Genomic DNA, 12,489 nt, shown 5'->3' with positions numbered 1-12,489 from the left:
CGCTGTGCCTCAGCATTGCAAGAAATATTCTCCATTGAACCAGAATCCAAAATAAATTGGATACTATTTAATAGGAACACTGTCCGTTTTCCCGGAATACTGCTGTCTTGTTCCAGAATTTTCCTCGCAGCCCTACATCCTTGTTCATGATTTATGGAAGTATATAAGGAGGTTTCGTCCGTGTCACGGTAGACCAGGTCTTACCCAACACATTAATACCGGGATTCTGGATTAAGCCCATGATACTTCAGTGAGCCTGTTCAAGGAAATAGAAGTGTTATTTTGTTGCAAGTTAGAAACATCATTGTATGTCCCTTGCATATCTTCTATTTACCACTTCTGTATTCCTATATAGGGTAATGTGATTTACTGATTCACCACTTACCTACAGTTACAACATTGTACTGCCATTTGGGATCTCAGTGCATTTACTTTATGAATGGAGAGGTGACTTTCCATTGCAAGTTAGGAACATCATTTCTTGTCTCTTGCATACCCTTTATTTATTCAGCATTGTCTAACTATATGGTTGTCTGCTCTGGATATAATGTAGCTACTTGCTTATCACATTTTTTTCATGTTTGAATTATTGCTGTTCATTATCTGCATTACCAGCTGTGCTTGTAGCCAGGTGGGAGTGCCATGTTACTTGGTATAACCCTGCGGTCTGTTTGATGGTAGTTAGATCACCCCCACTATGGGCATACATTAGATATGTATCTATATGTTATTTATATAATTCTGACTTATCTTCATTTTCTGTCTGTACCATCATATATTAGAGTCAGTCCATTAAATGTTTTCAGTGTTTTTATTCTTGTTTGTTAGTTGTTTCCTCGTCCATTGTTTATTTAAAAAAATAACTATTTTGTATCCACTTTTAGAGTGCACAGTATGGAATTTCTGTAGATCTTGCCTTTTGGGACCTGCCCATCTTTGTTAGTTTATAGTGTCTACTTTACTCCAGGGTGCACCGCCTAGTAATTTACAGGTTTATATTGTGGATACTATTATTGAGTGGTAGTAGTGCTTTTTCAGACTTTGTTTGTTTTATACAGGATTATACTATTTTGTGTTTTCTTTTTTCCATATATTACCGATGACTTTTGCTCCCTGAACATACTTTGTGAAATGTATGCTATATGTGCCAAAGTTGCACTAAAAAGCAACTTAACGAAAAAAGACGGTGCAAAACAGCGCTAAAAAATATAAATAAGGACAATACTTGAAATAAATATTGCAGGCAGCCTGGCAAATACTGACTGTACAGTCAGAAAATGAACCACAGAAAAAAGAAAGAATTGCCGGCGCCAAATCAGTCCTTTAAATAATAATAAATCCGAATAAAGACCAAACCGTCTCTTGCAAAGTCCCAAAAGTGTCCTTGAGCAAACAGGCAGTGAAGGGGTCAACGAACGGCTCACACCAAATGATAGTGCAATATGTAAAAAAGAGAAGAAAACAAACAGATAATGGTGCAGTACGCCAAAAAAGTTGACATTAAAACATTAAAAACTCACACATGACAAACATAACACACAATGACAGACAGACACTAGCAAGACTAAAATCCTAACAAAAAGCTATTTATTAACATTGAAATACTGGGTTCCGGAGGATACAGCACTTAGGTCCAGAGGGGTAAAATTGAAACCCTACTTACAGGACAGTGGTTGGTAAAAGCAGTAAAGCTGAAGATCAGAGAGGAGCACCTGAGCGATCTTCAGCTTTACTGCTTTTACCATCCACTGTCCTGTAAGTAGGGTTTCAATTTTACCCCTCTGGACCTAAGTGCTGTATCCTCCGGAACCCAGTATTTCAATGTTAATAAATCGCTTTTTGTTAGGATTTTAGTCTTGCTAGTGTCTGTCTGTCATTGTGTGTTATGTTTGTCATGTGTGAGTTTTTAATGTTTTAATGTCAACTTTTTTAGCGTACTGCTCCATTATCTGTTTGTTTTCTTCTCTTTTTTTACATATTGCACTATCATTTGGTGTGAGCCGTTCGTTGACCGCTTCACTGCCTGTTTGCTCAAGGACACTTTTGGGACTTTGCAAGAGACGGTTTGGTCTTTATTCGGATTTATTATTATTTAAAGGACTGATTTGGCGCCGGCAATTCTTTCTTTTTTTACTAAAAAGCAACTAAAACTTTCAAACATATGATGTTGGATTAACACAAAAAACATTCAAGAGTTTATCCACATCTCACATGGAATGAATGATATAAAATGCATGCAGTCATAACATATTTAAAATCAATCAGAACATGCAAAGCAAAAAATAAACAATGGAATAAAACACTTTATAAGGCTATAAAAAAATAATTGATTTGTAACCATTTGCATGTTATCAATTACCTAATAAGACATTTTATTTACAGCCTTAGAAAAAAGGCAAAAGACTTGAAAGAATTATATGAGTGAGTGCCTTTAGAAAAGTAGCACAATAAGTTAGTTGATCTTAAAGGAGGATTTTCTAAATGTGAAAATGAAAACCAAATGCATTTTCACAAAAAAAAATGATTAATGAACATGCTTCAGGACAATTGTTGGATGCTTGTAGAAATAGTAAACATCAAAGCCCAATTAAACAAAGGAAGAACAAAATACACTCTAATGAAAAAATATGAGCTTTGAAAAGACACAAAAAGTGCATTGTATCATTTTAGTAATTGTAATGGAAGGGCCCAGTCCAGCCAGTCACAGCCAAAAGTAACTAATCTACTATACCTAGAAGTTCTGAAGCTCTAAATTATTCATTGAATTTGGAGAAGTGGCACTTCTGCAATAATTGTAAAACCTTGTTTAATAAATAATACTCTAATCTTCACCATATTTGTGACAGCAAATTGATTATACAGTTAAAATGCAAAGTTTCTATTTTAACACTGGATAGGCACCGCCTGAAACTAGGAAATTGGAGAAAAAGAAATGGCGCACCGAGGTAAGTATATAATAAAATGTATGAAGATAAAAGTACATTCCCAAATTTATGACAGTAAATAGCAGCAGTCTAACTTCGGCAAATATGGATACTGGTCCTGGATGGCGTCAAAGCAGCATATGGCTAGCAAGAAACTAACACACTAGGAATTTAAATCTGTAGTGTTTTTGATGACTAATATGTATTTGTATACCAAAGCTGATCAGCTCAATATCCGTTTTCACTCTTCTTTCTCACTTGTAGCATTTTCATATTACTATTATTTATAAAATGTTTTACCAGGAAATAATACATTGAAAGTTACATCTCGTTTTCAAGTATGTCCTGAGCATAAAGTTATGATGACAAATACATAGTTACATTAATTGAGCAGAGTTATACATTATATACAAGACATTGCATGCACAGTAAGAGATAATGTATGTTATAGGCGTATGTAACAGTAATAGACCAGATTAAAATGTGAGACAGCTTTAGTTTTGAAAGAACTTAGACTGGTGGCGGCTGTGAGAGTCTCCGGTAGGTTGTTCCAGTTGTGAAGTGCATGGTAAGAGAAAGAGGTGTGGCCAGATACTTTTCTGAACCTTGAAACCATGAACTTTCTTTTGGAGTCAGATCTCAGATGATAAGTGCTGCATGTGGTAGGGGTGAGGAGCTTGTTCATATGGAAGGGTAGCTTTCCCAGAAAGTATTTGAAGGCAAGATAGGAAAGATGAACTTTGCACCTAGACCAATGTTTCCCAACTCCAGTTCTCATGGAACCCCAACAGGTCAGGTCTTAAGGATATCCCTGCTCCAGCATAAAGTAGGTGGGTCAATCAGCAGTTCGGTCATTTTGACTGAGCCACCTGTGCTGGAGAAGGGATATCCTGAAGACCTTACCTGTTGGGGTTCCCTGAGGACTGGAGTTGGGAAACACTATCCTAGACTCGTGATGACCAATTTAGTTCTTTGAGCATGTCGCACTGATGTGTGTTGTAGTTGAATTGGAGGACAAAATGGCATATTGAATTGTAGAGGGCATCAAGTTTTCTATGGTGGGTGTGGGGTAACGTGCCATATACTATGTCCCCATAGTCTATACTTGGCAGTAGCATCTGCTGTGCGATACGCTTTCTGTCCAGCAGACTTAGGGAGGATTTGTATCTATAAAGTACACCTAGTTGGCATAGGTTTTGGATGTTAGGGTATCAATGTATCAATGTGCAACCCAAATGATAAATGGCAGTCAAACCATATACCCAAGTATCTAAAAGTATCTAAAACTAGTAACATGGGGTAGGATGGTTTTAGCGTTGGTTCTGATCTGGAGCTCATTCATTGGAATCCTTAAAAATGTAGCCTTGGTTCCAAATTCCATTGTTAGTCTTGTCACTGTTTAAAAACAGTTTGTTATGGGAAATCCAATGTTTAAGTCTCAAAAAGTCAGATTAAAGTACTGTTCAAGGTGAGAGAGGCTAGGGCTGTGTGCATAAAAGATTGTGTCATCTGCATACATGTGTATAGAAGCTCCCTTACAAGCTGTAGGAAGATCATTGATCAACACTGATGAACACTGAAAAGAGTATGGGCCCAAGAATAGAGCCTTGCGGGTCAATGCAGGTGATATCCAAGTGGTTGCAGTTAGAGCCTGATAGGCCCATGTTGGGATCTACCTGATAGGTTTAAAGCATGCGTCACTATTCCAGAGCACTGGAGTTTGTTAAGCAAGATAAAATGAGCAACAGTATCAAAAGCCCTGGCAAAATCTAGGAATATTCCACCATTAAGTTGTCCCAGTTCCATTCCACACTGTATCTCATTGCAAATCTTTAGCAGGGTAATTACCATGGAGTGTTTGAAGCAAAAACCAGATTGCAATTGGCTTGTGAAATTTGTCTTGGTATAGTAATCGCTTAATTGGGAGTCCACACATTTCCCCATGACTTTCGATAGTATTGGGAGAAGAGAGATTGGCCTGTAGATTGAGACAGTGTTTTTGTCCCCACTTTTGAAGATTGGGACAACTCTGGCAGTTTTCAAGGTCTTAGGGATATGGAAAAAGAAAAATAGCGCCATTTTGATAAGATCACGCTGTTCTAGTAGCCCCTATAATGTCAACGGGGCTCTGAAATAGTGAGCTTATCACAGATCTCATCTTATTATCCCAAGAGTGGCGTGATGGTATTTGAGAGTAGGACTTAGACATTTTTTTTATTTTTCCTGCATCTGATTGATGCCATGAGTCTCCGGAGCAGACACACATTAATACATTTGCAGGCAGCTTCATGACCTTACTGGCTAACCGCTAAAGCATAAAGGGGTTAAATACTAGTGCCCGGGTTATTGTGTGTGAAGGTGGTATTTGGCCCATAATCGTTGTTTAGGCGTTGCTGGGGGGTTGCGGGAGGAGTTGACCCCTTCATAGCCTTAGCAGTTTCTTCCGGTAAGGTAATGAAGGGTTTAACCCCCTCCCGCTACCCACCCGGTAGGCATAAACAACCACCACAGGCCAAATGCCACCTTCATTCACCACCGATACCCACAATAAACGTGAAAACTACATACAAACACAATACTAAACAATACACCCATCAATTGCCAGTGTGGTGACCTATGCTCCCAAAGGGAGCCAGATAACCCCAATGGCAATGAATGGGCACCCAACACCAACACCAAACACATACAGTAAAGTAATGGGCAAAATTACTACTATCCAGATCTTGATAATAGCTCAGTTGCCCATTAAAAATAAAACATTATCCAGCCAGCATAAAGTAAATAAAAATTCTACTTACCCCTGTCAGGATGAAGGCCACCCTCATCACCGTCCTCCATGTCCATGTCCTTTTTTTGATTGTTTTTCTTAATTGTTGAGTCTTTCTGATGCTGGTTTTATATTTAGATTGTCCATTGACTGCCATAGTGGCAAATCATGACCATATGATATGGTTTGTACCACTTTGCCAATCAATGGGTTGAGAGAGGGGGTAATAGCCTTGGGGATGGTGGTTAAGATGTCCTGGTGGGCAGCGGGGGAGGGGAGTTAACCCCTTAATTACTATAGCACTAGCTAATCTCTAAGTGATTAAGGGGTTAGTGGCCATTAGTTTGTTTTTTATTCTACTGTTGCTGCCCACGGGGGACATAGACGTGGAGGACGGTGATGAGGATGGCCTTCATCCTGGCAGGGGTAAATAGAACTTTTATTTAATTTGTGCTGGATGGATAATATTTTATTTTAATGGACAAATGAGCTATTATCCAGACCTGGATAATAGTAATTTTGCCTATTATTGTACTGTATGTGTAGAGGGGTGTTTGTGGGGGTAGAGGAGTTGGGTAATAGGGTTATTGTATTTTAATGTTTCTTGGGGGTACAGGTATTGGGTGAAGGGAGATGTTGTCCAAAGGGTGGTGGTTAGGCCTCTCGGGTGGGTAGCGGGAGTAAAGGTAGTGAATGGGTTAACTCCTCCCACAACCTTCCTGGCAGTCCTAAGCACCCACACTGGGGCAACTAGTGTACAGGAGCAGGGGGTCTCCGGAGCTGAACCGCATTGATTTCAGGTCCGGGGACCCCCTGCTTCCTTAGTATGGAGTGCCGGTATCCCCCTGCAATTTCTAAATCTTCCGCGCCACATGACCGGGACATTTAAATGCATAGGAGATACCGCCACCCCATACAGAGCATGTAACTCGGGAAGGAGAGGGTCCCCGAGGCTGAAATCAATGCGGTTCAGCTCCGGCGACCTTCTGCTCCCATACACTAGTATTCAAATTTAAATAAAAATCAGGGTGATCGCCTGTGAGAGCAGTGCAGAGAGATGCGGCTCTCTCTGTGCAGCTCTCTCAGACTGCGGCCAGATCGTACGGGGGAGAACTTTGAGAGAGGCCGAGATCCCATCGCTGCTGTCCTGAGCAGTATTGGCATTTTCCTACCTCACGGTTTGAGATGGTTTCAGATTCTTTCTGAATACCATTATAACACAAATGACAAATCATTCGGTGTGAACTTGCCAAACCGTTCGAGATTTGGCAGCACAGTTATCAATGCTACTAGAATAGGCTCCTATGTGCAGCTTTGCATTTAGTATCAGTGCTATAAGAATTGTATTTTACAATTGCTGCAATGTTGCATTCCTTCACTAGAGGTCACTCAAAGCTTATGTTTCATTTATTCCTTAAAAAACAAAACAAAATTGTACTGTTGCTGTTCTATCTGTACTCTACAGATTATAGGAACAAGAATTATATATCTGGTTTAGTCTAATGATATTAGAAATATGAACAATGGTCCCAGGATACATAATATAGGATACCAGGGGAGTGTTTTACGAGGCCAACAATGCATACAGTAGGTTCCAATTTCAATGACAGAGGATACTGTAGATATGTTATTTCAAAACATTACCACTATAGCAGAAATGAGACAAATGCCCTATAATATTGAAATACACTAGGTCAAGAGAAATGGTAAACTAGTATAAAAAAATAAATATTGATTATTCAGTACACAGAGATAAGATATGTGACCAGTAATGGCAATTATTAATAAAGTATCTACCTAACCACTTTTATTAAGCGCACTACATTTATTGATTATTATCTTTCTCCAAAGTTATATCACATTTTTCTTCAGGACAATTATTATTTATATTAGAGGAGGCCTGGACTGTAATAAGACTGTTTTATTTTATGATTCATTTTGTAAAATAATCAAAATGCAATGTAACCCGTCCCTTATTCCCATTTATTTTGTACGATACGATATGTAATGGTATTTCAATGTAACTCACACCTATTCCCCTAAAAACTTCAGATGACTAAAAAAATATTAATCCTGATTTGGATAATAGGGATTTTGCCCAGTACTGTACTGTATGTGTTGAGGGGGGGGGGAAGGGAGGGAGGGATTCTAGGGTAGAGGGGGTGAGTTGTCTAACCTTAGACAAACCTGAAAAGGTTCCATTTATGACACCTCTGTTGTCTATTCTTCAACCAGTTTTCAATCCAGGTGCAAATATTTGTACTCAGACCAATTTCTTGTGTACACTAACCTCGCGTGGCACTGTTGGGTGGGATTAATGAGGGATTGTGAGATGACAAGACAGGAACAAGGACCCCAAATAATCACTATGAGGGTCTGGGTTAGAAAGTGATCTAGTCGAAATATGTGGGAATTGCGAGAATGTATTAGTTAAATTTATATTTAATATATAAAGATATAAAAAGTGACTTCACAGAAAACAAAGTATGTTTCAAAACAGTACTTTTGCTTTTTATTTCTAGATTGAGTAATTCCAATATAAATGGATTTGGGGGACCAGCATAATCAATGGAATCTCTCTGTGCCTTCACAACAACATTCAGACCTTCCGAGTGTGGATCTAAGTACATAAGCTTTGCACATTCATAGTGATCAAAAACAATTGATGATGTAACATCATGTGTGTGTGTGTGTGTTTAATTTCATTCAAAAATTAAGTTGTATACAGTACTGTTATTCCACACTCAGAAAGGTCTGAATTTTGTTTGAAAGCATTAAGAGATTCCATTGATTATGCTGGCCCTCCAATTCCATTGATATTGGAATTACTCAATCTTGACCTGACTGCAATTATTTTAAATTTGAAATGACTTTCTATCTCCAACTCACAAGGACAGCAATGGACTCCAATGTTGCCTCGGCCTTTGACAATTTATACATGGGGCACTATGAGAGTACTGTATACACATCCTTAATAATCACAAATACAAAAATCTAATTTCTCACCACACCAGATACTGTATATTGTCAATCTGTCCTTTTTATGGTTCGGGACAGAAGGAAAGTTATTAGACTATACTCTCTCTAGCCCTACCGTATATGTTTTACCATTAAATATGATTTAACTGTGGCCTGGGTTCCCCGGTTGGACCCTTACCTCTGCTGCAGCTCGGGAGAGGGGGCGGGGGGTTGCTGCGGGGGCAGCCGCGCCAGGCGAGAGCATCGCCGGAGCTCCGGGAAGAGAGCGCTCAGGGTGCCACCATATTGGAGATGCGCAGTAGCTGCAGAGAGTCGTGGCGGCCATTACAAGGGTCACAAGGGAGCATTACAGCGGCCATTAGAGGTACTGTAGCGCACGCGATGCCAATGAAATGAGAGTTCCGCGGGGACTACAGTCCCCAGAACACCACAGAGCTGCGGCGTCAGGTGGCTAGGCCTGGCCAATGGAGTGATAGGATTCCCCTGCTGAGACTGTTGATACATTTTGCGCTCTAGGGCTTGCTGTCAGTTGGAGCTGGGACGCAGCTAGGGGAGGTTGTATAGGTGCAGGGGTCTGTGACCCTCTGCACTAGGCCAGAGATCCCCTAGGCCCCAGTTAGGCCCCATCTCACCCTAAGATTGTGGCTGCTTTGGGAAAGGCCCCTTCAGTTAGGGATCCTGTCCTTTTAGTGATTAGCCAGTTTAGGGCCACAGCTGTTTCATTGAACTATTGCTACTGCAGTCAGGGACCAGACTGCAAGAGAGGGAGCGACTATCATTGCGGCGGTCACTTCAGAGAGAGGCAACCCATCCAGCGGAGGATATCGTTGGATCGGCGGATCCCCTACTTCTCTTCGTTAGTGCGCCCGGGTGTGGACACACCAGGCAGGTACCATTCACCAAACGTGCACCAACATCTGTACAGTAAGGCGCTGATCATGCCTAGAGGGGTGGGCATCTTTTGGGGACACTTATTGGGTGAAGTGACCAAGGGACACCTCTGGTACTGTGGACACGGTGTGGGAGTACATGGTGATGGGACAATGCTCTGTGTGGCGAGGTACAGCTGTAACCATTAGTATTGCTATTGCATTTATGTGGTTTATGGTTACTGCTCACAGTAAAAGTTATTATTATAATCTGTGAACTGTTATTAATAGTTCCGGCTTGGGGTTATCCCATCCAATTGGGATCCCGTGCAGGTGGAGGTGCTGCCACTCAGTATATTTGTGACCCCAGGCTCCCAGTAGCAGAGGCTCAGATCCCTGTGAGCTGACAGGTAACGCCAGCACTAGTAGACCCTTCAAACTAGAGGGAAAGAGGGCTACACAACCAAGATCAATTATGTAGATACCCTTATCAGTAAGGTTGATTCTCTTCTAAAAACTGATGTATATGTAACCCATGTTCCCCCCCTCCCAGACACAGATCGCTATCTAGGGTGTAGTGAGGCTGGCTACGTGTACTTGGGTGGTGCGTACCTGCTTGGAACAGGAGGGCCTGAGTCTCCCGCATTGGTGTTGGGGACAACAGGACCAGGCTTCTGGGGTAATGGCCTTCATTCTTTAGCAACGGTGCAGCGCCTCCATTCTCTATAATCCCCAGGGATGTGGGGTAGGACCCTTACAGAGAAAGAAACCTGGTCCCAGGGTGAATGCTCCAGATCACACATACACAGTCTCTTGGTAAAATAGAAGCAGTGTCTCTTTATTATCCTTGTACAGCTTATCCTTGGCAGCACACAGCAGCAGCACACAGCAGTTCATAAAATCCCCGCACTTTAGATGTGTACAGGCCTCTTTCCTCCTCTCCTCTCCTCCAGGCTGTACTCCAGCAGAATGGCCTGGTGGGGCTGCAATACCCCTGCCTTCACCCCAGGGTAGGCCCTATGGGTGAGGCTAGATCTCTCCCCTCACCCCCTCCTGCAGGGTGAGGGCATTGGTGCACTCTAGCTCTGCTCACACTCCAAACTCTCCTCTGCTCCTAGGACAGCATAGAACTACTCCTCCAACTCCCAGGACAGACAAGACTAAGACTAAGACTAACTGTCACTGACAGGAACTGGCCACTAAATAGAATCAGCCCTGCCCCTCATGATGTCAGCAGGACCTCCCCTCTGTCTAGGCCTGCACAGAGTCAGGGGGCCCGCCTCCATTACTCCAGGCAGGGCTTGAAGGGGGAAAAACCCATGGTTACTACTGGCGCCTGCTCATACCAGGGCTTACTCCAGTAGCAGAAGGATAAGTAGCCCGCTCTTACTTACAGGGCCTACACTCTCCCTCTGGTGGAATCCAATGGTCCCCACTTGGACCTATTTTAAGCAGCACAATCCTGCAGCGAACAGACCTGGGAACACAAACACAAAACATGGCAGTTTATTGTTAATAGACAATACCAGGTGAGATAAGATATCAACAGAATACAGTTACTCCCAACGGGGAGAACCCTAATAATAATGCTTTGGATCAGGCTTCCGTATCCTTCTACCATTATGGTCAGTGATGGTCACATGATATGATTGTACCGACCCAGACTTGGGCCGATATATTACATTGTGCATGTATATGCCCCGTCCTATACTCCAGATCCTGACCAACTCACTGATCCTGTTCTGATTGTGGTAACCTGCCTTACCAAATTTCGTCCGCAAGTACTCTTGTACAGCTTCTCGGAGCCAACTATCCATGTTCTCCTCTATCTCTCGCATTATGGGTTCAGGCACATAAGGGTATTCATAACCATGGGACTGCCTATACCTAGCCACTATGGCTCTGTCTGCTCGGCTCAACTTGGTCAAGTTCTTCCGACCCGCCCTGCTTGGCAGCACCCAAAACTCTGGTTCTACAGGGGCAATGTCGTCATACAAAATACTAGGCCCCTTTGGCAGAATGATCTTTTGCTCTATCTCCCGGTACCGATGCTCTATTTCATCCGCAACCTCCTGAGGCGTATAGGCACCTACCGCCCACCAATAATCAACTATGTAATTTCTGATGAGGACGAACCTGGTGCGGTCCATGCCTTCATGATACCCGGTGAACAGGGGTGCCCACCACTTGTCACGATGCTCGTACTCTGCTAAGGGGCTACCTGTATCTACCTCCGACTCCACTTGTGATGAAACACCGGACGTACCCGCCTCTGTTGAGCGTGAGCAATCTCTCCTCCTTTTGGCGTTGATGTACCTCATAGGGTTCTTCTTGTGAACCACTTCACTAACAGGCCCAGCCTCTGCTGTAGTGTGGGACCCTCGGGCCCTCCCTCTAAACGCAGGAGAAAAAGGCACAAGGTTAGGTATATAAATTACATTATCATACGGTATCTCCCCATCAGACCCCTCATCGCTCAATTCCCAATCCTTTACATCTCTGGAATATTTGGGGTACTTGCTCAATTTATCCCCGCTAGGTCCCGGTGGTAACACTCATGACGGGGCAGGGGCAGTGGCCGGGGCGATGGAGCTGGGGGTTGGGGCTGGAGCAATGTTCAAATCAGTGTTCAGCAAGCAGGTAATACCGCGACCAGTGGGCATCTTCTTGGTTGCTCCTTCTCTCCGGTAAGTGCACCGCCATCTTGGTTACAGCTAGGGTGGTACGCCGGTAGGCACATCGCCACCGATGGGACGCCATCTTCCTCCTTCGAAAATATTTGGATCGGATCCTCCGCAAGGGAGTCACCGGGTTCATGGGCAGTACCGCCAGTGGGTAGTGGTACAAAACGGGCTCGCTCTGGTACCTCCACTGCGGTCGCGCTCTCCTCCGCCGACGGTTCTCTCGGCTCAGTAGCTGGCTGGGCCTTGGTTCCCACCGCATGGGTGAC

The sequence above is a fragment of the Ascaphus truei genome, chromosome 2 (genome assembly GCF_040206685.1).
Source record: "Ascaphus truei isolate aAscTru1 chromosome 2, aAscTru1.hap1, whole genome shotgun sequence".
Classification (NCBI taxonomy): domain Eukaryota; kingdom Metazoa; phylum Chordata; class Amphibia; order Anura; family Ascaphidae; genus Ascaphus; species Ascaphus truei.
This window is presented reverse-complemented; position numbering follows the sequence as displayed.